At 40.9% G+C, this 23,650-nt stretch overlaps 1 protein-coding gene across 5 annotated transcripts in view; it reads right to left on the bottom strand.

Moving 5' to 3' along the window:
- Positions 1 to 23,650, bottom strand: part of CADM2 (cell adhesion molecule 2) — a 1,013,511-nt gene that overhangs the window by 889,345 nt on the left and 100,516 nt on the right. The gene's annotated exons all lie outside the window — the stretch shown is intronic.

Below are 23,650 nucleotides of genomic sequence, written 5' to 3'. Positions count from 1 at the left end.
ATAAGAAAGGGGAATGTTACATTAATAGCATATAGAATATCAGGGTTGGAAGGGATCTCAGGAGGTCATCTAGTCCAAACCCTGCTCAAAGCAGGACCAATTCCCAACTAAATCATCCCAGCCAGGGCTTTCTCAAGCCTGACCTTAAAAACCTCTAAGGAAGGAGATTCCACCTCCCTAGGTAACCTATTCCAGTGCTTCACCACCCTCCCAGTGAAAAAGTTTTTCCTAATATCCAACCTGAACCTCCCTCACTGCAACTTGAGACCATTACTGCTTGTTGTGTCATCTGGTACCACTGAGAACAATCTAGATCCAAATATAAGGAGATATACCTATCTCATAGAGCTGGAAGGGACTTTAAGTCCCATCACCTGCCTTCATGATCAGGACCAAGTACTGATTTTGCCCCAGATCCCTAAACAGCCCTCTCAAGGATTGAACTTGTAAACCTAGGTTTAGCAGGCCAATACTCACACCACTGTGCTATCCCTCCCCATTGTTCTAATGGATGAATGCTTGTGATCTTTATTTAAGCTCTAAATTACAGAAGTTAGAGAAATATTCATCATTGTAACTTTTAAGCCTTATAATGTGGCACACAGATACATGCATACACATAGTGATATATCCATGTGATTAAAGAAAATTGCTGCTACTTTCTCTGAAAGTAATTGTTCAGCTGTATTACACAGTTCCCACTCCCAAAGAAGTTCATTTTTCAACCATTAACACATACATAAATCCCTTCCAAATGGACTGACAAATACCACATCAAAAGACACATCAGCTAAACAGTAGGCAGAGGTGAGCAAAATTCCAGTAGAGAATTCTTATTTTCCTACCTTGGCAGGTATATAATGACTAATAATCAGATTAGGAAAAAGTATCAGACACAAACTTTCTACCTTAGCAGTTGTTTGCTCCATCAACAAAAGCAGCTAGGATTTTTTTTTTTTAATACTTAGGATCATACTTATGGAATCCTCAAAATCAGAGAAGGAGCTAGAAATACAAGGCTTCAATTTGGTGGACGCCAACGACCAATTCTCACACTGCCCAATAGTAAGTCAATGTACTCTTGTATATGCACACAGTACATAATTATGGCGGTGCTAGTAGTGACTCCATAGTGATGGATAAGTACAGTTTCTCTCTTAAAGCACTGTTTGAACACTCATTGCATGAAATAGACCATGCATCTTCCCAAAATTTACAGCACATTATGAGTACAGACTCAATTTTCTATGAGTTTTCAAGAAAAATCTTAGTTAGATCAATTAAAACTAATGAAAAATTAGCTGTATAATTTGTTTAAAAAATAAATAGCTATTTCAAGACTTGGAGGGGGCACCTATTTCATGTCTTTTTAATAACTCTTTATACTTTCCATGTAGTTGAAAACTTTGAGAATAGGCATATTTGAAGAAATTAGGCTGTCATTAAGCAAAATTATTGTTTGTAATTATAATAATTGCAGTCAAAGCCAATTCAGCATCATAGGTCATTCTTAAGTAGCATCATTGCAACAGAGATATTGCTTTCAGAGAGAAGAGAAAATAGCAGAAATTAAGGGGGAAATGTCTGGATAGGAATGGAATGGAACTGACGTAGAAGAGAAAATAAGCAAATAAAATGGAATATCAGAATAAAAAAGGAATTCATAATGCATTTACTTTCTCATTTATTTTATTGTACATCCCTGATAGACATCCTAAATTTTCGAAAAGGACAGACTAAGACAACTTATATTTTCAAAAATATAGCTTAGTTATTTAAAGCACTTGCTAATTACATTTATATTGCTGGCTAATTTGGATTCTATCATTAAACAGAGCACAAAAATAAAAGGAGAAAAAGTAATAATATTCACCAGAATGCTTCACAAACCTCTTGTGGCTTGGGGCACAATATCCCACAGATCCCCACTTTGTGAGATATATACCTCTTATTAAAAACAAAACAAAACAAAACAAAACAGAAAATGATTACCTCTTGCGTACATGTTGGCAATTATGTTCTGACCACAAAACAATCAGCTGAGTTCCACTTCTCTTATAGCAAAGTAGGGATGATGGTAAACTCAAGAATTTAGCTTCCCTCTCCTCCCCCGCCACCTTCCCCCCCAAATAGGTCCATTATATTTGGTAAACAGAAAAAAACCTCATCTCACTAATGGTTCCCAAAATCTAAAAAAACAGTCCCGTGTAATAACAATCACAGTGGGAAGAAGGAACTTAGGTCTAGAGAAGACGAGACAAGGTGTTATTGCAGATGCAACCAAAAGCATTAAGGGCTTTTCTTCATGTACAGAGCTACCGCAGCATGTTTGCAGCAGTGCAGCTGTGCTGCAGTAGCGCTTTAGTGAAGACACTATGGAGCTTCTCCCGTTGGCATAGTTAATCACCCACCACCACCTCACGGGGAGGTGATATTGGCAATAGAAGCTCTCCCGTTGACACAGCACACTCCATACAGGGGGTTAGGGCGGTATAACTACATCACTCAAAATGTGGATTTTTCAGCCCCTTGACTGATGTCGCTCTTCCGATACAGGTCTGTAGTGTAGACCTGGCGTAATAAAGCAGGCTTTGGGTACGGCCAGTTTGTTTCACTTTGTTACATAATGTTCCACACCTGGTGGCTTCACATTACATTCTCACTGCTCAGAGGGTAGCAAAACAGAGGTACATTTTTTACTATTTATCATGTACAGTAACTCCTCATTGTAGTTATGTTCCTGAAAAATGTGACTTTAAGTAAAACGATGCTAAGTGAATCCAATTTCCCAATAAGAATAAATGTAAATGGGTTCCAGGGAATTTTTTTTTGCCATACAGTACAGTACTATAGTTGGGAGGTGCCCCTGCCTTACCCCACACAGGCACAGTCCACTGGCACTGGAGACACTGAGGCAGGCAAGAAGGCTGACGGTGCTGTAGACTAGGAGAAGCACATTGCGCAGCAGCAGCTTCCCCTACTCTGCAAGCACCGAGGTGGGGGGCTCAACCCTCGGCCCACTCACACCACCCCTTCCTCCAAGCCCCTACCCTTAACTTGCCTCTTCTCCCTCCCTCCCCCTTTACTCCGCACACCACGTCCTCGCTCCCCCACCCCCGAACTCCACAAGCCAGCCGATGGCCGCAGGCAGGAGGCGGGGGAAGGAGGGGGAAGGTGCTGATCTGCAGGGTCTGCCGGCGGGTGGGAGGTACTTGGGGGAGGGGGGCGTAGGGGAGCTGATGGGGGAGCTGCCAGCTGTGGACAAAGCAAGCAGCCAAGCGACATTATAGCGAAGTATTGCACAACTTTAAATGGAGCATGTTCTGTAATTGAGCAGGGACAAGATCAAAACAATGTTAAGCGAGAGGACGTTAAGTGGGGAGTTACTATATCATAGAACTTTTATTGTTACACTTTAATGCTTTCTGAGAAAAAATTACAACAGTAATCAGAGCCTCCAAAATATTATATGCCCCCTTTACCTTTCTGTCTCCATTTTAAGAGGAAAATACCCATCAGAATAGAGAAGCCACCACTGTGGCTGGATAGTTGGTGAAAGCAGGGCCGCCCGGGGGGGGGGGCAAAAGGGGCAATTTGCCCCAGGCCCCGAGCCCCACAGGGGCCCCCACGAGAGTTTTTCGGGGCCCCTGGAGCGGGGCCCCTCACTCGATCCGGGGGCCCCGGAAAACTCTTGCGGGGCCGGGCGCAGGAGCTTCTTCGCTCCCGGTCTTCGCCGGCGGTGGGTCCTTCCACTCCGGGGCGGAAGGACCCCCCGCTGGCGAATTACCGCCGAAGACGGAGCGGGACCCGCCGCCGAACTGCAGCCCGGTCTTCGGCGGTAATTCGGCGGCGGGGGGCCCTTCCGTTCAGGGACCCGCCGCCGAAGTGCCCCGAAGACCCGCGGCGGGGGCCCCCCCGCCGCCGAATTACCGCTGAAGACCGGGCTGCACTTCGGCGGCAGGTCCCGCTTCGGTGGGCGGCCCTGGGTGAAAGTTGGAGGGTGGAGGGAAGAGAACAGGTCTCCTACAACCAGGGTTGTTCCCAAGGGCAATATGCTACCTTCTGCTCAATGTCAGGGTTAAATTACCAAAATGATTATGTACTTAAATGAAATCAACTAGAACACTACATTAGCAGATTCACTAATACGATTTAATATTTGGATTTGCAGAGCCAGAGCTTCAATTTTAATAATTTCAGCATTCTCAAAGGAAATAAACTTGTACCTCATTTGCCCATTTTGATCAATTGTGCACACGTGCGCGCGCGCACACACATACCATTTTTGCAGAAAAAGGTTTTTAATCAAGGTTTAACTTCAGATTAAGTTTACAGCAATGTTTGTATAAGTACAAATAATAAGTTCACTGTATGTTAAATTAATACACTTTTTGTGAAGATTAATATATTAAAGAAAACAGACAACAGTATCAGAGCTCAAGAAAAAGGTCAAGAATATCACTTCATGTTTCATAATCACTAATTCCACATTCTCAATGATTATATATTTGCTACCTGGCAGTATCTAGAGAGAGGATAACAATGAAGATTTTTGGGAACAATGTAAAGATAATATGTAACCCACACACCTCCTGGGTTTGGTGTTCTGTCCCATCTAGTGGCACCGAGACCACTTAGAGAGAGAGATAAAATAAGTCTGCTCTATAACCTTAGCTAACAGCCCATTGGCTTTTAGCTCATGCAGTAGAGGCTCATGCACTAGGCTCTAGAGGTCACAGGTTCAATTCTGCCTGCAGATGACCAGGGTCTGTTAGTGTTACAAATAAACTACACTGAATGAATAATCAAACTGAAAATATAACAATGAGGAAAATGAAGGTTGCCCATGGGCAAGTGATACTTCCCCTGGGGAAGCTAGCTTCTCCTCTTCTGCCCATGGTCCTGCCCACACTCCACCCCAGGCCCTACCCACTCATCCCATCCCTCCGCTCCTTCTCCCCTCTGCTCGCACTCCCACCAGAACTCCACAATTCTCCCCAATTCCCCTGTATTGCCCCATCCTCCACACCCATTGCCCCCATCCCATTCTGCTCCCTGAATCACCCTTCACTTGCCTCCTGCCCCTTCACACATCCTTGTTTCCCCTTCAATTTCCTCTTGCCCACCCCCCCAACAGCTGATATGCAGATTGTCCCTGCAAGAGTTACACCAGGCTGCCCTGCTTCAGAGCACACACATTGTAATATTAGCCCTATATACAGAGAAAGCTCAAGAACACCAATTTCAAAAAGCAGCAGCAACTTTTCATTTAGATTCAGAGCAAGGGGTTTGAGGGAGAAAATTAAAGGCTCATCAGCAAAACTCTGATACCTAGGATTAATCTCTTCAATTAGTCTCCTCCTTCACCTAACGCAATAAAGCCACTCACGTAATAGACAAGAGGTGGCCAGTAAAACGGTGTTAGAAAAGAACATTATTGGCTTCTTGTTTTAAATGACATTTGAAGGGTGTTTGTGCACAAATGCTGCACTTCGCTGTCCAAGCCGTTAGTGCACTGATCTAAGAACAAGTAATAAGTAACACTCAGATGATAGGGAGGCCGGCAGGCATGTCCAAGAATACACTAACTGTTTGCAGAGAAGTGGCATGCATGTCCACAGGTATAGCTTAGGCTTCGAGGGGCATGCAAGCAAGCCCACAGGTGTGCAGAAGGGACAAGGAGCACAGCGCTCCCATGCAGCTGCATGCTCTCCCTTCTCTGCCCCCCCCCCATCACTGTCCCAGCCCTCAGCACTGCGCAGGCTGGTTTCACACATCCTGCAAAGAATGGGAGCTGGCGGCCACATGGGAGGGAATCTCAGCCAGCCAGCTGGGAGCAGCCTGGGGCCAAACCCTCCACCAACAGACAGAGTGGAACCAGGAGGCACCACTCCTGGTGGTGGAGGGAAGTGGTGCCCTCCCTGGGAGAAGGGGCTGGGTCCAGGGAAGGGGTGCCCTAGCTAGGCTGAGGGCTCTACACTGGGAGAGGTTCCTGGGGAGCAGCAGAAATGTTACTGCTCAAGCTTCAACTCTCCCAGCTGCAGTCAGGGCTCAGGGATCCTCAGCAGCAGCCCCTCCCCCCCAGGTGACCTTGCAAGGAAACAGCACGCAGCAGGGAGTGTGTGTCACTTCATGCTGTTGCCCTGATGCAGGGAGTCCAGGCATTCTTTCCAGCCAACTCCTCCTGGGTCCTAGCGAGGCGCCAACCAATTCCAGTGCACTACAACCCCCTTGCCCCAGAACCTGATCCTTGGGGGCTCCATGTCCTATGGGCATGGGCAGCTTCATCTCCCCATATTAAGGGGCATGGTACACAGAGGCCAATGTACACATCTGAGGACTGGTGTCCAGAACCTGGAGAGGGCGGACCAGCAGCAGGAAGGCCATGGGGGAGGAGAGGAGCAGCCAGGTAGTTAGTGGCTGATTGGAGCTGCCTCAGCTTTTATGTGCACCATGGAGGCCTACTCAGCCTCCCTAGGACCTGCATAGCACATAATAAAAACTTCCTCTGGCGGATGTGGAAATCGCTAAAACCAGCAACTGGGAGTCTGGCAGCAGCACCAGGGGAGGCTAAGCCATCCTTGATCTATTATACCCACCACCCATGGGGTTGCTCATCTGAACCAGAATTCTTTGAAATGGATTCTGCATATTCACACTTATGGGACGTGGTAGCAATGCAACTCTGTCAGTGAAATGTTTGCTAATAATGCCCATTTAAGCACTCTCACATCCCTTCTTGCTCCTCCCTTTATTGTTCCTAAATATTCTGAGGTTGAGGCATGGCTCTCCAGCCACCTCAGCTCCTTCCAAAACTTCCTCTGGCCCAAGATTATAGTTGACTCCAAGGAACAGGCCCCCCTGAACTTTTTCTGATGGTATGCATTGTCAATCCCTGTGGAGCCATCCGTGCTGCAGCTCCTGGACCCAGTGCCTCTCCCATCGAATACCCTGCCCCAGCCTTTCAGCCCAGCCTGCCTAAGTGTAGTGTCACTTCAAACCCCATGGAGGGGGACACAGACCTGACAGGCCCCTGGAGCCAGCCCCACAGAAGCAGCAGTCCTCCTCACACACACTGCCCAGTGTGCCCACAGCCCTCAATCATGCTGGTCATGATCCCTTCCCATTTTCCCTTCTTCCTTGGCAGTGGTGATTATGGTCAGACAAAAGGCTGGTGGGCCAAACCTGAGAGGGCAGCCCGTGCTGCTCCTTCTCTGTCTCTAACTTGCATACGGCTTTGGGTGCCACTGCCAAGGAACAGAAGAGGTGGAAAGGGAAGGTGAGCATGCAGAGTCTATCTCAAAGAACTCTGGTTACAGGTGTGTAAATTTCAAAGTGACCTGTACACAGTTCAACTCAAAAGACAGTGATAAGCAATATTTTCATTTAAGGAAAGCGACCTGTGGCGTTGTAATTAAAGATTGAAGTACACCACTCTACCAAACTGAGCATCCATTGAGGAAGGTAGGTCTAGTGCATAATGTTTTGTAAACATATGACTAGAGCTCCATGTAGCAGCTCTGTGAATTTCTACAGAGGGAATATGCCTAAGGCATGCCATGAAGCCACCTTTGCTCTTACGGAATGTGATCTAATGCAGTGCTTCTCAAAGCTGGTCTGCTGCTTGTTCAGGGAAAGCCCCTGGCAGGCCAGGCCGGTTTGTTTACCTGCCGCGTCCGCAGGTTCGACCGATTGCAGCTCCCACTGGCCGAGGTTTGCTGCTCCAGGCTAATGAGGGCTGTGGGAAGCAGCGCGGGCCGAGGGATGTGCTGGCCACCAGTTCCCGCAGCCCCCATTAGCCTGGAACAGTGAACCGCGACCAGCGGGAGCCGCAATCGGCCGAACTTGCAGACACAGCAGGTAAACAAACTGGCCCAGCGCACCAGGAGTTTCCCTGAACAAGCAGCGGCCCATCTTTGAGAAGCACTGATCTAATGCCTGTCTAATCTGTAGTTCTCCTCAATGCATAGTTGAGCCAATTTAGTGTTTGTGATTTAATTAACTTATTTTGTACATAAGTAATAAAAAGTTTTGTTGGACTTTCTAACCCCTTGGGCCTTATTTGGGTATAAAGCTAAAGCCCTTTTTGCATATAGTATATGCAGTTTTACCTTGCCTGAACAAGCGTGGTATCAGAGAAAGAATATTGCAGATAAACTGATTTCTATCACAATTAGTTACTACTTTGGGTAAGAATTTAGGGTGGGGATGCAGCACCACTTTGTCCTTGTGGAGTGCAGTTCATTATAACCATAACATTGGTCCTAAATGTAAGCAAAATCTATTCTGATTGATACAGGTAAAACAGTAAACCTTCATTCAGAGGCTCAAAGGGAGGCTTAATAAATTGAGTTAAGAAAGACTTGAGAATGTCTACAACACAATAAACCCACGGCACTGACTCTGAGCCCTGGTAAGCTGACTCTGGCTTGCAGGGCCCAGGCTGCAGGGATAAAAATAGCAGTGTAGACCTTCAGCCTTTGGCTAGAGCCTGAAATCTGAGACCCACCTTCTCATGGGATCTCGGAGCCTGGGTTCCAGCCTGACGCTGAACATTTTAGCCCTGCTGCCCAGGCCCTGCAAGCCTGAGTCAGCAAACCCTACAGATGTCGACTTTCTGATTTTCCTACCACAGGCCCTGCCACCACTCCACCCACAACCTGCTTCTTACCACCCAACTCCGCCTGCTCCCCAGCACACCCCGCCCACGCTGCACCTGTTCCTGCCCCCACTCTGTCCTCTCCTCCACCAGCGACTCCTGCCTGCCGCTGAACAGATGATCAGTGGGGCCTGCCACTAGGTGCTGAGCACCCACTATTTTTTTCCCTGTGGGTGCTCCAGTGCCAGAGCACCCACGGAGTCAGTGCCTATGGCGGACCCAGGCCAGCCATAGCCCTACCACAGATTTTTACAGCAATGCAGACATACCCTCAAGGTTTTGCAATGGAAATGGACCTTTGACTGGTGGCCAGATGGTCACTAGGCCCTTCATAAATCTATTTACTGTATTAAGAGTAAATGAAGTCCTATTATCAGTTAGCTTGTGGTAAGCTGGTATGGCTGCTAAATGAACTTGCCAAAACATTAAGGAGAGACTGGAATATAGCACATGAAGTAAGTATTCAAGGATAGACCAGACTGGAGCTGAAGTTGAGTGTTGTTATTGGGTGCCCAAACTATAATCCTTTACTACTTGCAGTCATAGCAGTTGCAGTAAATTGTTTCCCGGAATTTGTAAAGGTATGTTACACTCGTAGTGAACAGGACATCTCGAGATCTGTCAGAGACCTATGGCCCATGCTGACAGGTTCAGTCAATGAGTGGCTATGTGACAAATCTGGCCCTTCTGTTGAGGCAACAGGTCTGTGGGGACAGGAAGAGGTTGATATACTCTCTGGAGAGAAGGAGATCTGAAAATGGGTGCTGGAAATTGGCCTGGAGCAGCAAACTGCGGCCACTGGGAGCCGCGATCAGCCGGACCTGCGGACATGGCAGGTAAACAAACTGTCCCAGCCCGCCAGGGGCTTTACCTACACAAGTGGTGTCCCAAGTTTGGGAAACACTGACAAACTATAGACTAAATATTTTATTTCTTAATTGTAAACAAATAGCATAAGCCCAATTTTTGGAAAGCATGCATTTTTCCATGCGTGTAATGCCAAATATATATAATTTAAATCAGATTTTGGTATATACCAGGGATCGGCAACCTTTCAGAGGTGGTGTGCCGAATCTTCATTTATTCACTCTAATTTAAGGTTTTGCATGCCAGTAATACATTTTAATGTTTTTAGAAGGTCTCTTTCTATAAGTCTATAATATATAATTAAACTATTGTTGTATGTAAAGTAAATAAGGCTTTTAAAATGTTTAAGAAGCTTCATTTAAAATTAAATTAAAATGCAGAGCCCCCCGGACTGGTGGCCAGGACTCAGGCAGTGTAAGTGCCACTGAAAATGAGCTCGCGTGCCGTCTTTGGCACCCATGCCATAGGATGCCTACCCCTGGTATATACCGTGCATTTGTATAGACAACCTAGACTTTCAAGTTATTTTGTACATTCAAAATTTTGGTGTTTATTCTTAAAAACTGGTGCAATTTTGCAATAGTAAATGAATAATTGTGTATATGCTATATATCCACAGTTGCATGTACTTAATATTGTTGCTTTATAAATAGTAACATATTGTACATATTATAAATAGCAAATTACTTAGTTTTCTCATTTAGTATTCTAAAATACATTAAATGGATAAGCCAGAGATGTCTCTTAACTGTCTGTCAAATGTTTAAGAAAATACAATACATCTAGTATCTCTAATAATTTTGGCTTGCTTTCTTTATATCTAATTGCATACAGTTATAGTTCCAAATAAACAGACATAAAATAGCATGCTCTGATTGTATATGAATGTGGCTGTTGTATGTTATCTCCTTTTAGAAGAGGCAAAGAAAACAGATGTTTTATTCACAAAACAAAATGTGTTAATTTCAAATAAGGGAGACAGCCAATTTTAAAGTGACTTCACAATATAATCTCATTTCTGGAACTTTCTGCGGCAGGAACTTTAATAATTTTAAAATGAGTAACGCCTTTTGGGTCACATGCCTTTCTGTAGTGAAAATAAATTTTAGATGTAGACTTGCTTATCAAGCTACACTGAATTGTTTTTCAGTCAATATTATCTGGACTCAGATTTTCCTTGTGCTCACACAATTAAAAGTTGGAGTGTTAATAAATGTTCAATTAAAGTGAAAATTGAATGGGTCTCAACTGTTAGCTATAAGCTATTGTTTCCTTCTTTTAGATCTGTACTAATCGCACTCAGGAAACAGAGGTGATGGTCACAATAGTATACCAGCTAACTTTTAAATTTTTTGAAAATACTTGTTAATTCTGAATCTGGAAGGAAAAATAGCTGGTGATGTATTCGTTTTCACTGAAAGCAAAGTTATCTGATAAAATTATGATCAAATTAATGGATCATTATTACAGTCTTTACGTTCTGAATGACTATAATTCCCTACAATCAGTTCGCATGACAAGAGAATAATTTCACTAGCTCAAACTCAAGAATTGCTAAAGTCAGTCTGAACACTAAAAATAATTCAAAAACAGAAAGGTCATGGCGAGCCAAAAAAAAAAAACAAAAAAACACACACACAGGAAAAACGTTAAGATATATTACAGTCTGATTTTTTTAAAAGCACATTAATTAATGATAACTTTTCAGACAAAGACTGGAAAATTAAAATTGCAATCCTGCAAAAATGTAGGCACAGGCCTTATACTGGAGTGTGAACAGACAGCGACTAGCAACAATTATGTCACAAATGGATTTTGTGGCATATATCTATATCTATACCTGTGTGTGTATCAAACTTTGCTGAGCACTTAATTGAATCTGCTCTTTAATGCTTGCTTTTAGCAAGCAATCATTGATTTTCAGCTGACATCCCTTTAACCTAGATAAAAAGGACACATTAAGAGCCCAATAACATAAATTTCCCAGCTCATCCCCCATGAAAATTCTAATTTTTCTGGGTTCAGTTTTTCAGCTTGAAGAATGTGTATTTTGATATTTTACCTTTTGTACATTTGTTTTCTCAGTGATTTATTGATAAGAAATGAGGTAATATTTTATAAACTCTAAATAAAATGTTAAAGTCAACCTTACAGATAGGAGATCAGCTGTGCTGATCAAAGGGAAATGGTTACTCTTAACTTTGCATGGTGTCATTTGTACTATGAGGCCACCAGTTTAAAAAGTATAATGTATGCTGTGTCAGATTTAAAAAGTGTGTAAACCATGTTTAAGTTCAGTACCACCTTTTTTTAATGAGTAACTATATATTGATTTTGAATAAGTGCAAGAATGTGTTAAAATTTGTTTACAGTCAGACTTTGCTGCCTCAACCTCCCTTGTGTTAATTTGATAAAAAGTTGAAAGTACTAGGGCCTGAGATTTTCTCATTAATTAAATAAGATGTTTTTCAGTTTGAATTGGGCTGTCCTAATTGACCCGTGGACTGCCAAAATCCATCCCCAGAGGAGAGACTCAATGCTGTCTTGCATTTAGCAATATGGGGTATTTGTGTTTGAGGTGGACAGCATACAATTTTGAAATTTGCCAAGTGCTCCTGACAATGGAGCAGAGTTCGGAAACAGCTACAATGGAGAGAGCAGCTTAACGGAGAAGGGAGACAAACCAGCACAGTAGCAAGCTCAGTTTATTTCAGATTGCTATAGCTGGTACATAAAAACCCTTCTTTAACATTATGTCTAGGGTCACAGATTAGAGGCTTATTTCTCTGGATAGTTTGCCAAAGACCAGTTTGTCATTGTGACTAATTCAAAAATAAATTCATGAACTGGATCATGTAACAACTGCATCAATATTTGGTTTGCTGTGGATCAAGTTTATATGTGAATCTACAAGAATATCCTGGGAGGGTTGTCTGGAAGCAAAAAGGAGTGGTAAATGTGTTTTCAATATAGTTAATTTCACACAACTAAAGAGTTTGATAAACCTCAATTTTTTTTTCACTACTCATGTGTAGTATTAAACATTAGGTACTATAGCTATATCTTCAGTGCAAGTCTGTTTACCCTGTAGGAAGTACACACACTTTCATAGTAACAAGAACCTTCTAAATTTGTAGGAAGGAAAAAACAAAAAACAAAACCAAGTTTCTGCTATAACCTTTTACATTTAGTCTATTTTTGGCTGTGGGAGGGTCATTTATTCTTTTCCCTGCCCTCTGCTTTCAGTGAGCATTAAGCTGACTCAAATTTAAAGGAAAGATCAAGGTTATTTTCTTTTTAAAAAGTCATCAATAATGTGACTACAACATTAGCACCCTAAAACATATAATCAAAGTTATCCTGAAAAGAAAGTAATTCATTTTTTGTTTTGCTTATTTACGATGTATAAAGGTGACATAAGGGTTTTTTTGTTTGTTTGTTTGGGTTTTTTTTACAGTGGGACGTGAAGAGTTTTGGTTTTTACCTTTTGAAATATCAAATCATGACTGTGTTTTTGGTGGAAAACTATTTGGAAGACTACAAAAAATTGAATAGGAGATTTCTTACCCTTCAATTCAAAGACCAGATATACTGAATCTAAGCTATTGGAAGAGATTCAGTTGTAACTAAACTACAAACTCGTGTTTTAAACAGTAACACATTCCCTTCCCTTCTATTTGTTCTGATTTCATTCTTTATATTGTGTTGTCATTACCCTGATAGTTCTCTCATCATCCACAAAGTCTCCCAGGAAAATTAGAACGAACAAAACCTGAATTTCTAAATGAGACAGAAGTAAAAAAAAAAAAAAAAAAAGAACCCACAATCAACCCTATGAAAGAGAGACAGTCTCTAGAAACCATGAAAATGCAACAAAATGGACACACTTTGCACTTCACCTTCTAGATAAAGGAAATATATTGAACTATAGTAGCAGATCATAAGCATCAAATCTAAAGGCCGTTCTTATGAAAAGCTCTAACTTTTTAATAAAGTATTTTTGCCATTACCTCAGAAACTCCCCTCTTTCATTGAAAGAAGTAATCTTTTATTCAAACTACACTCAATTTGAGAAACATTGCTAGAGTAACACCACAAAAAACGATGTAACTTCAACAAGAACTTGAGTAATCTACCGATTAAAAACTTCAAGTGCCAATAATGCTCGCTAAAACAAATGGTAAAAGTCTGCTAGCATTACCTAAAGATAGAAAAGTACAGCAGCCAATGATTCTTGAAAATTTGCATAATAAATAAGATGAGACAAAGTTCATTGCGAGTAATTCTCTGGAATCTTGAAGAAATATTCCAGTAACATTGGAGATGCTGAGTCACGGAAAGCGGACCTACCTTTTTGACCACAAGAGAGTCTCCAACCTCATCTTCAAATTGAAAAAATTTCCTATGCTTTGTTCAGGATAATCCTTACAGGTAAAAGCAGCAAAGGGTCCTGTGGCACCTTATAGACTAACAGACGTATTGGAGCATGAGCTTTCGTGGGTGAATACCCACTTTGTCGGATGTATTCACCCACGAAAGCTCATGCTCCAATATGTCTGTTAGTCTATAAGGTGCCACAGGACTCTTTGCTGCTTTTACAGATCCAGACTAACATGGCTACCCCTCTGATACCTTACTGGTAGACTTCCCAGCACAATTTGCTGAGCACACTAACCCCAGATATGTTAAGGTAACTTGTTCAACTAATCCTTGTGGAATTCTTTAATTCTCTTCATTTATAGTTCTAATTACTTAACCTAGAACAACTAAAAAAAGATGGATTCATATTTTACTGACGTTACACGGGTTTTCTGAGACACAGTAACTTATGGGTTATAGGAATGCAAGAAGAAATTAAGTTGGCTTCCTTCTGTTCCTGCCATTAAAGTCATCACCTTGAATTCAAACACCTCAAGCTATTATTTCAGTGAACAAAAAATCTCCATACGGACAACTCAATTTTAGTTCATAATTAGTTTACTGGAATATTAAAGATGAAAGAATTAGAAAATGAAATTATACTTTAATAGAATTATTCTTTGAAAGGAATCATCTTATACTTTTGATAGGGGACTCTCCCATAATTACATTCTGACATGATTTTGAAAGAATTTGAATAAAGAAGTCCAGTTTAACAAAAATGAACATTTGTGCTTTTATTCCCCGCAAACAAGAGAAAAGATAACTAATATCATATATTACTATAAAACCCTCATCCCACAAAGCAGAAACACCACAGCACTATATGTGTTGTTATAAGATATTTAATATGCTGTAAACATTTTTTAAATAATGGCAGTTCCAAGTTCCAAGCTAATTTGCACTCATATCATATTCCTTCTTCCATTAACATTCTATATAATGTAAGTCAAATACTCTTAAGAAAAGGTTCATGCTCACATCAGTACTACATATCACTAATCCCTACATGGAAATAGCCTGCAACTGGAGCTGCAGACTGAGCCTCAAAGGGGCCCTACCAATAGGCTACAACTAAGGGTATGTCTACGCTGCATACTCCTTATGGCAGTGTAGACAGTACACAGTGCATGCCTCCCTAGCATGGGTATAAACAGCATAAAGGGTCAGGTAAATGGTTTAGGCGAGAAGTGTGAAAACACACCTGAACCCTTAGGTTAAGTACCCTAGATGTTCTACATGCCCAAGCAGTGATTCCCATGTCTATACTACTATTTTCATTTATTTATGTGTAGCATTCCACTACCTACCCACTCTGGAGTCTTTCCCTGCTGCAGAGAAGGGCTCCAGTGGGGAGCTGCTGGTGTCTTTCCCCACTGCCAGAGCCTTTCTGTGATGTACATAGCTACACACACTTCCTTTTCACTGTAGCAGGTAGCTATACATAGCCTATGTGCCACCACCACTGCTGTGCAGGGTAGACGTGGCCTAAGATAGCTGAGAACATAATTACCACACTGGGTCAGACCAATGGTCCATCTACCCCCGTATCCCATCTTCTGATAGTAGCTGGTGCCAGATGGTATAGAGGGAATGAACAGGACAGGGAATTGAGTGATCCATCTCCTATCATCCACTCCCAGCAACAAGGGACACTCATAGCATGGGGTTGCATCCCTGACCATCTTGGCTAATACCCATTGATGGATGCATCCTCCAGGAACTTTCTAGTTTTTTTGTACCCTGTTATATTTTTGGCCTTCACAGCATCCCCAGCAACAAGTTCCACAGTTTGACTGTGTGCTGTGTAAAGAAGTACTTCCTTTTATTTATTTTAAAGCCTATTCATTGGGTGACCCCTGGTTCTTGTCTTATAATAAGGAATAAATATCACCTCCTTATTCACTTTCTCCAGACCATTCATGATCTTAGACTTCTGTCTTATCTTCCTTTAGTCATCTATTTTCTAAACTAAACAGTCCCCAGTCTTTTAAAACTCTCCTTGTATGGAAGCTGTTCCATACCACTAACCATTTTTGTTGCCTCTCTCTATGTTTTTTACAATTATAACTAACAGAGGAAGGGATAGCTCAGTGGTCTACACATTGGCCTGCTAAATCCAGGGTGATGAGTTCAATCCTTGATGAGATCACTCAGGGATCTGGGACAAAATCTGTACTTGGTCCTACTAATGAAGGCAGGGGGCTGGACTCAATGACCCTTCAGGGTCCCTTCCAACTCTATGAGATAGGTATATCTCCATATATTAACTAGGAATGTCAAGCAATTAAAAAAAATAATCACAATCAGGGTGGATAAAAATCAATCATTTTTAAAAGAATCAATTTTTGTTATTTATTTAAATTGGATTTTTTTGATAAAATGCTTTTTGAGATAAAAAACTATATCAAGATAGTTTTAATTAAGATACATTATAGCTCAAAAATACCTCATCATGGAATGGGGATTATAAATTCTATAGTATGAGACAATATATTCATGTAATGTTTAAGAAAATTTTGTAAATGAATTCCAATAGTTCATGGATTAGGGACCCAATTTTATGGGGTTCTAGGTGCTTCTGTATAGATTATTTAAGTTAATCTTTCTATCTATCCAATGGGACTCAGTGCTCAGTCTAGAACATACCATCTAAGATGCTTAGTTTTGCAGTTCTCAAACTGTGGATTTGTCTCCAGAGATAACATGCTTGGTAACAGCAAAAATGTTTTAAAATAAATAAATCATATATAGAGGTGAGAAATAACAGATCTGTACCCTATTTTCCATCTGCAAATTTTTGTACGTGGAGTCAATCCCTTACCTATCTCTAAAAGTGGAAAACTTCAAAAAGTTCAATAAATAGAAGATTGTTGGGGGTAGAATAGATCTGGACAAGGAGAAGTTTGGAGATAAATGTGAGACGGGAGGGACAGGCAGTAGAAACAAAAGTGAAACTGTTTGAGCAGCATATTCCAGAAGTCTTTGTCTTTCTGAGTGTAGCCTTCATTGATTTGAGATCTACCATACCATTCTCTCAGTAGAAGGGAAAACATAATGGCAGCAGGCTGTAAGAGATCCAGTTTGGGAATATTTTAAGCAGGTTCCTCTACCTGTGGCTAAGACAGGCATGTGTGCAAAATGTAAACAGTGCAACAAAGAAATGCAAGGCCTGGTTGCCTGAATGAAACATCATGAAAAGTGTTCCTTCTCAGGAGGAAGCTGCCTTGAAGATGATGAAAGGCACATGTCTGAACATGCAGGATCTTCAGGTTGGTAAACTTTATTTCATACTTCTTTCTTAAGGACTGCCTGTCTTCCTTTTGGACTATTCTTGAACTCTCATGTTTGAGCAAAAAATATAGCTGTTACTTTATGGTACTATCATTTTAGATGCAGTTGTGATAAATAAATAGCTGAAATACACAGATCTTCCTTTTACAATTTCACCTTTAAAGTAGTACTAAGTGTCAGTGAATGCAATGAGTAATACTAAATGAGCAGTAGGGGAATAATAATTAAATAACTTGTCAGAGTCTACCCTCACTTGAAACTGGGGGGTTTCAAAGTGAGGACCCGCATGTCTTCCCCCACCCCAAAATCCTAGGGTAGGTCTCCCCTTTTGCTGCCACCACCCGGTCAATTTCGTGGGCAGGACACTGTTTCCCCCCTGTCTCCCTTCAAAGACACTCCCTGGGAACACAGATCAATTCACAGAGGAGGAACCTTCCCCCTCCCCCCTCTTCCCTCTCTCCAGCCTGCTCCGGAGAGAGAGATACCTTGATTCAAACTGCTTGAATCAAACCCAGGAGGAACTGTCTCTTCCCCCCTCCCCTTCCCCTGAATTTCCACAAGAGAAGGAATTAACCAAGTCCAAAGAAAAGAAAAGAATTTATTAAGAGAACAAAAAAGAAAATACAGAATCTCTATGAGCCCAAGCTGGACACTCATAGGGAATAACCTTATCAATCTCTGGAGAGAATCCCCCCTCCCCCTTTCTCAGTAAAAAGCAATATCAGCAAACAGGAATAAAGCATTTCCTTTAGCAAACACACAATTGCAAATGTAGAAAACAAATCATAAGACTAATTCGCCTTTCTAATTAATACTCACTATTAATTAGTAGAAACTACTCCAGGAGAACTTGGAGACATGACTGTCTCTCTTAGATTCAAAAAGAGTTCTGAGACAAACAAAGAAAACACAGACAAAGCTTCCCTCCACAGAGATTTGAAATTATCTCGTCTCTGATTGGTCCTCTGGTCAGGTGGTCACCAGGTACTGCATGTTAACCCTTTACAGGTAAAACAGACTTTAACCCTTAACTATCTGTTTATGACATAACTGCATTGACTTATTTTGTTTAGGAGAATCCATCCTCAACATACAGGATTCTGAAGACTATCCACCTTCAAGATCACCATTATTTTCTGTAGTTTCAGAGTTCTCTGCCAATGATAGTGTTTCAGTCACATCATGTATGTCAGATAGCCACAGTATATCACCTGTAGCAAAAAGAAAAAAAAATCTCCACCATCCAGAAACAACCATAGATAAGTTTGTGATAAGAACCAGCAGATTACAAAAAGTGGTAATTGATGAAAAAAATTGCCCCTTTTTTTTTAATGCAACAAACCCTTTTCTGTATGTTTGAGAACCCACACTTCATTAACATGGTTCAGTCATTAAGAACACGATACAGTCCACCCAACAGAGCAGATGTTGCAGGCAAATTGCTGGATAAAGTGTATGAAAGATAAATTGAGCAGTGTGCAAAAGGTCTAGAGGGTGAAATTGTTAACGTGAGTCTTGATGGGTGGAGTAATATCCACAATGATCCTGCTGTATGTGCTTGTGTGACAACTTCCTTACAAAAAGAATTGATACATCAGGAAATGCACACACAGCAGAATACTTACAAGAAGTAGCAGTAAAAGCTATAACAAACTGCGTACTAGAAATCTGAATTCTTTCTTCAGCTTGGTCACAGACAATGCTGCAAATGTATGCAAGATGAGAAGAAATTATTTAGAAGAGAGGCTGAAGCTAATAACATACGGTTGCAGTGCTCATTTGATGCACTTCTTAGCCAAAGACTTGAGTGTTCCAGAAATAAAGGCTAATGCTGAAATTGCAAAATACTTCCATAACAACCACTTTGCAGCAGCTGCTCTGAAAAAAGTGGGAGGAACCAAGCTAACTCTCCCACAAGATGTCTGATGGAACTCAGTGGTGGACTGTTTTGAGCACTATATCCACAACTGGCCTAATCTGCTGACAATTTGTGAAAAAAATCGTGAAAAAATAGATGGCACTGTCACTGCCAATGTTCTCAACATTGGGCTTAAGAGAAATATTGTACACATGATGAGTACCCTGAAGCCTATTTCTGTAGCCTTGAACAAAATGCAGGGAAATAGCTGTTTTATTGCTGATGCTGTTGAAATTTGGAAGGAACTGAATGAGATCTTATAAAGAAAAATATGCAATGATATTGTTAAATTACAAACATTAAAAAAAACAAATGGGACCAGCACTATCTCCAGCTCATTTTAATGCAAATATTCTAAATACTCAGTACCAGAGTCAAACCTTAACTGCTGAAGAAGAGGAGTTGTCCATGACATGGACATCCAGCAATCATCACTCCATAATGCCAACTATAATAAACTTGACAGCTAAGGGTGAACCATTCAAGAAATATATGTTTGCTGAGAATGTTTTAAAGAAAGTCACACCAGTAAACGGGTGGAAGACATTTGGATTCAGAGACTGTTGAAGTGATAATCTCACTTTTAACAGCAGTAGCTTCTTCTGCCGGTGTAAAAAGAATATTTTCTTCCTTTGGACTAATTCATTCAAATTGAGAAATCATTTGGGACCTGAAAAAGCAGGAAAGCTTGTTTTTCTTTTCCAGATTATAAACTAACAGGAACATGAAGGTGAAGATGCCTGAGTTAGCTGCAGAAGCCAATATTTTAATTTGCTTGTGTTGACCAGGCTGACATAGTCTATTTAATTTTTTTTTAATATTTCATTTAACTATTTTAATTAAACAATTTTAACAAAAACAAACCTGATTTAAAAAAAAATTTGAATGTTTAACTAAATTCAAAAATTCATGTGCTTGTTTTGTTAAATTACATGTTTGCTGTTGAAGAAAAAAAATCCAGAATACATAACATTGTTGTTTTAGTTAAATAAAACAATTTATATGTTCTCCTCCTAATACAGCATGGCAAGAAAATCCTCCAAATATTAATGATTCACCTGTTGAATTGGAGATAATTCATTTTCTGATATTGCTGTAAAACTAATCTGAAATTTTTTCAAAATAAATCATTTTCCAATATCTGAAAAAGCAATAATCAAGGAAAAGAACATAAATAATCAAAAAAGAGGTTTAGTCCCAATTCTCTGTTCTCACTTTCAGGTGAAATTGTAAATAAGAAGCTGGCAGCATCATCTCCTGTAAATTTAAACAAACTTGTTTGTCTTAGCGATTGGCTGAATAAGAAGTAGGACTGAGTGGATTTGTAGGCTCTAAAGTTTTAGATTGCACTAAAAAATAAAACAGTTATGTTACAAAAAAAAACATTTGTAAGTTACACTTTCATGATAAAGAGATTGCATTATGGTACCCGTATGAGGTGAACTGAAAAACCATTTCTTTTATCATTTTACCATGCAAATATTTGTAATAAATATGAAGTGAGCACTGTACACTTTGTATTCCATGTTGTAATTTAGAACAATATATTTGAAAAAGTAGAAAAACAAACAAAAATAGTTAATACATTTCAATTGGTATTCTATTGTTTAACAGTTCAATTAAAATGCCAATTAATCATGATTTTTTTTAATTGCGATTAATTTTTGAGTTAATTGTGTGAGTTAATTGTGATATCTTTTTTCCAGATGGGGAAAACAGAACTGCATGCAGTATTCAAGGTATGGGCTTACCATGGATTTATATAATGGCATTATGGTAATTACTGTCTTATCTATCTCTCTTTCCTAATGGTTCCTAACATTGTTAGCTTTTTTTATGGTTGCTGTTGAGCAGATGTTTTCGGAGAACTATCCACTATGACTCCAGACCTCTTTCTTTCCTGATAGCTGCTAATTTAGACCCCATCATTTTGTATGTATTATTGGGATTCTGTTTTGCAATGTGCATTACTTTGCACTTATCAACATTGATTTTTACCTGCCATTTTGTTGCCCAGTCATTCAGTTTTGTGAGATCCCTTTCTAGCTCTTCCCTGAGGTCTGGATTAAGCCTCCTTTTTTTCTCTGCTTAGGGGCTATTTTAAAGGAAAGGCACACGTCAATTAACTGTTTTGCTAAGAATCTTTAAAGTTTGCAAGTCAAAGCAAAAACCACTCTTAATTAACATCTTTATGTTATTGACTTTTAGCTCATCAACTTAAAGCCAAGAGAACTTTTTATGCATATGCATTATGACAGTCTTTCATCAGTTGATCACATGCTATTTTTCCCCATAGGACTATTGCTTCATTCAGTTCATAGGAGGGACAGTGCTCACTAAATAAGTAGCTGTTCAATATTTTGTTTTATCCTCTTTGTTCTATGTATAACCCCATCAATTATTGACTGCACAGCAGTAAAACCCTACTCTGAATTCAGAATTATTCATTTCCTCATGGGCTTTTCTATAGTGCTCAGATGCTATAGCATCTGAGTGCTTCACAAAAAATTAATTTATCTTCACAACTCCCCTGTGAGGTAACTTAGCATTATTCCTATTTTACAGATGGGGAAATGAGGAACAGACACCAAAAACGTACATTAATTTTCAGCATCTATTTCAAGATGCCTTTGGCTTGATTTTTCTGACAACTTAGGTTTTTATAGCACTTTATTTGTTCAGAGCACAACTCTCATTGCCTTCAGTTGACAGTACTCTACTTTTTTCCAAATTGGAACTCAGATGTCTCAAGTTCGGCCCTCAAAAAATGAGGCACACACACTCAGTAGCCACCTGTGAAAAGTCTGGTTTAAGTCGCTGGTTCCCAGACTTTTTAGTAAGGCAACCCACCTACTACATTGTGTCTTTTTGGGGAACCCACCACTTCATTTATTTATTTTACACACACACACCCCTCTACCTATTTTTTCAATACTTAACTGTGCAATAGCAACATTTATTTTGCAGTAACTGTAGCCCTCTGCTCCCCTCCCCACCTCTACAGATCCCTGCTCAGGTCCCTTCATCCCCTTTCCCTCTTAGCCCTAGAGCCCCCTGCTCTCCCACTCCTATCCTCAGCCTGATCTGGCCTCCAAGACCTCCATCTCAGCTCCCACCAGCTCCCTTGCTAACTCTTCCAGACAATGCCTGTGGCCAGCACTTGATCACTGCCAGGATGCCCATTTGCTGGCTGCAGCCACTTCCTCCATTCTGCTGCTGCCTGAATCTGCTCCCCACACTATTGCCTTCTCCTCCAATGCAGTGGAAGTGAGAGCATGGTGGAGGATGCATACTTCTGTGACATATATGGGATGGGCAGTGACATTGGAGGCAGTGACAGGCAACCAACCTAGACCCTTCCTATCACCCACTGTTAGGTTGGAATCAACTGTATGGGAAAACACTCGTTGAAGTGACTTACCCAACATCATATAGGAACTCTGCGACTGAAGACCCCAAATATGGCAATCAGCTAAACCCTGAGCCTGTGGGCAAGACTCATCAGCCAAACACCCAGGAAAGAATTCTCTGTAGTAACTCAGATCCCACCCCATATAACATCCCATCACAAGCCATTGGGCATATTTACCGCTAGTTGTCAAAGACAAATTAATTGCCAAAATTAGGCTATCCCATCATACCATCCCCTCCATAAACTTAGCAAGCTTAGTCTTGAAGCCAGATATGTCTTTTGCCCCCACCACTCCCCTTGGAAGGCTGTTCCAGAACTTCACTCCTCTGATGGTTAGAAACCTTTATCTAATTTCAAGTCTAAACTTCCTGATAGCCATTTTATATCCATTTGTTCTTGTGTCCACATTGGTACTGAGCTTAAATAATTCCTCTCCCTCCCTGGTATTTATTCCTCTGGTATTTATAGAGAGCAATCATATCTCCCCTCAGCCTTCTTTTGGTTAGGCTAAAAAAGCCAAGCTCTTTCAGTCTCCTTTCATATGACAGGTTTTCCATTCCTCGGATCATCCTAGTAGCCCGTCTCTGAACCTGTTCCAGTTTGAATTCATCCTTCTTAAACATGAGAGACCAGAACTGCCCACAGTATTCCAGATGAGGTCTCACCAGTGCCTTGTATAATGGTATTAACACCTCCTTATCTTTACTGGAAATACCTCGCCTGATGCATCCCAAGACCGCATTAGCTTTTTTCATGGTCATATCACATTGGCGGCTCATATTCATCCTGTGATCAACCAATACTCCGAGTTCCTTCTCCTCCTCTGTTAATTCCAACTGACGCCTCCCCAGCTTATAACAATAGTTCTTGTTATTAATCCCTAAATGCATGACCTTGCACTTTCACTATTCAATTTCATCCTATTACTATTACTCCAGTTTACAAGGTCATCCAGATCTTCCTGTAGGATATCCTGGTCCTTCTCTGTATTGGCAATACCTCCCAGCTTTGTGTCATCCGCATCAGGTACTCCACCCTTGTGTTCCATGCCATGTAAGCTATTGTCATACTGACAATCAGC

This window comes from Mauremys reevesii, linkage group 1 (genome assembly GCF_016161935.1).
Source record: "Mauremys reevesii isolate NIE-2019 linkage group 1, ASM1616193v1, whole genome shotgun sequence".
Taxonomy (NCBI): Eukaryota; Metazoa; Chordata; order Testudines; family Geoemydidae; genus Mauremys; species Mauremys reevesii.
This window is presented reverse-complemented; position numbering and strand designations above follow the sequence as displayed.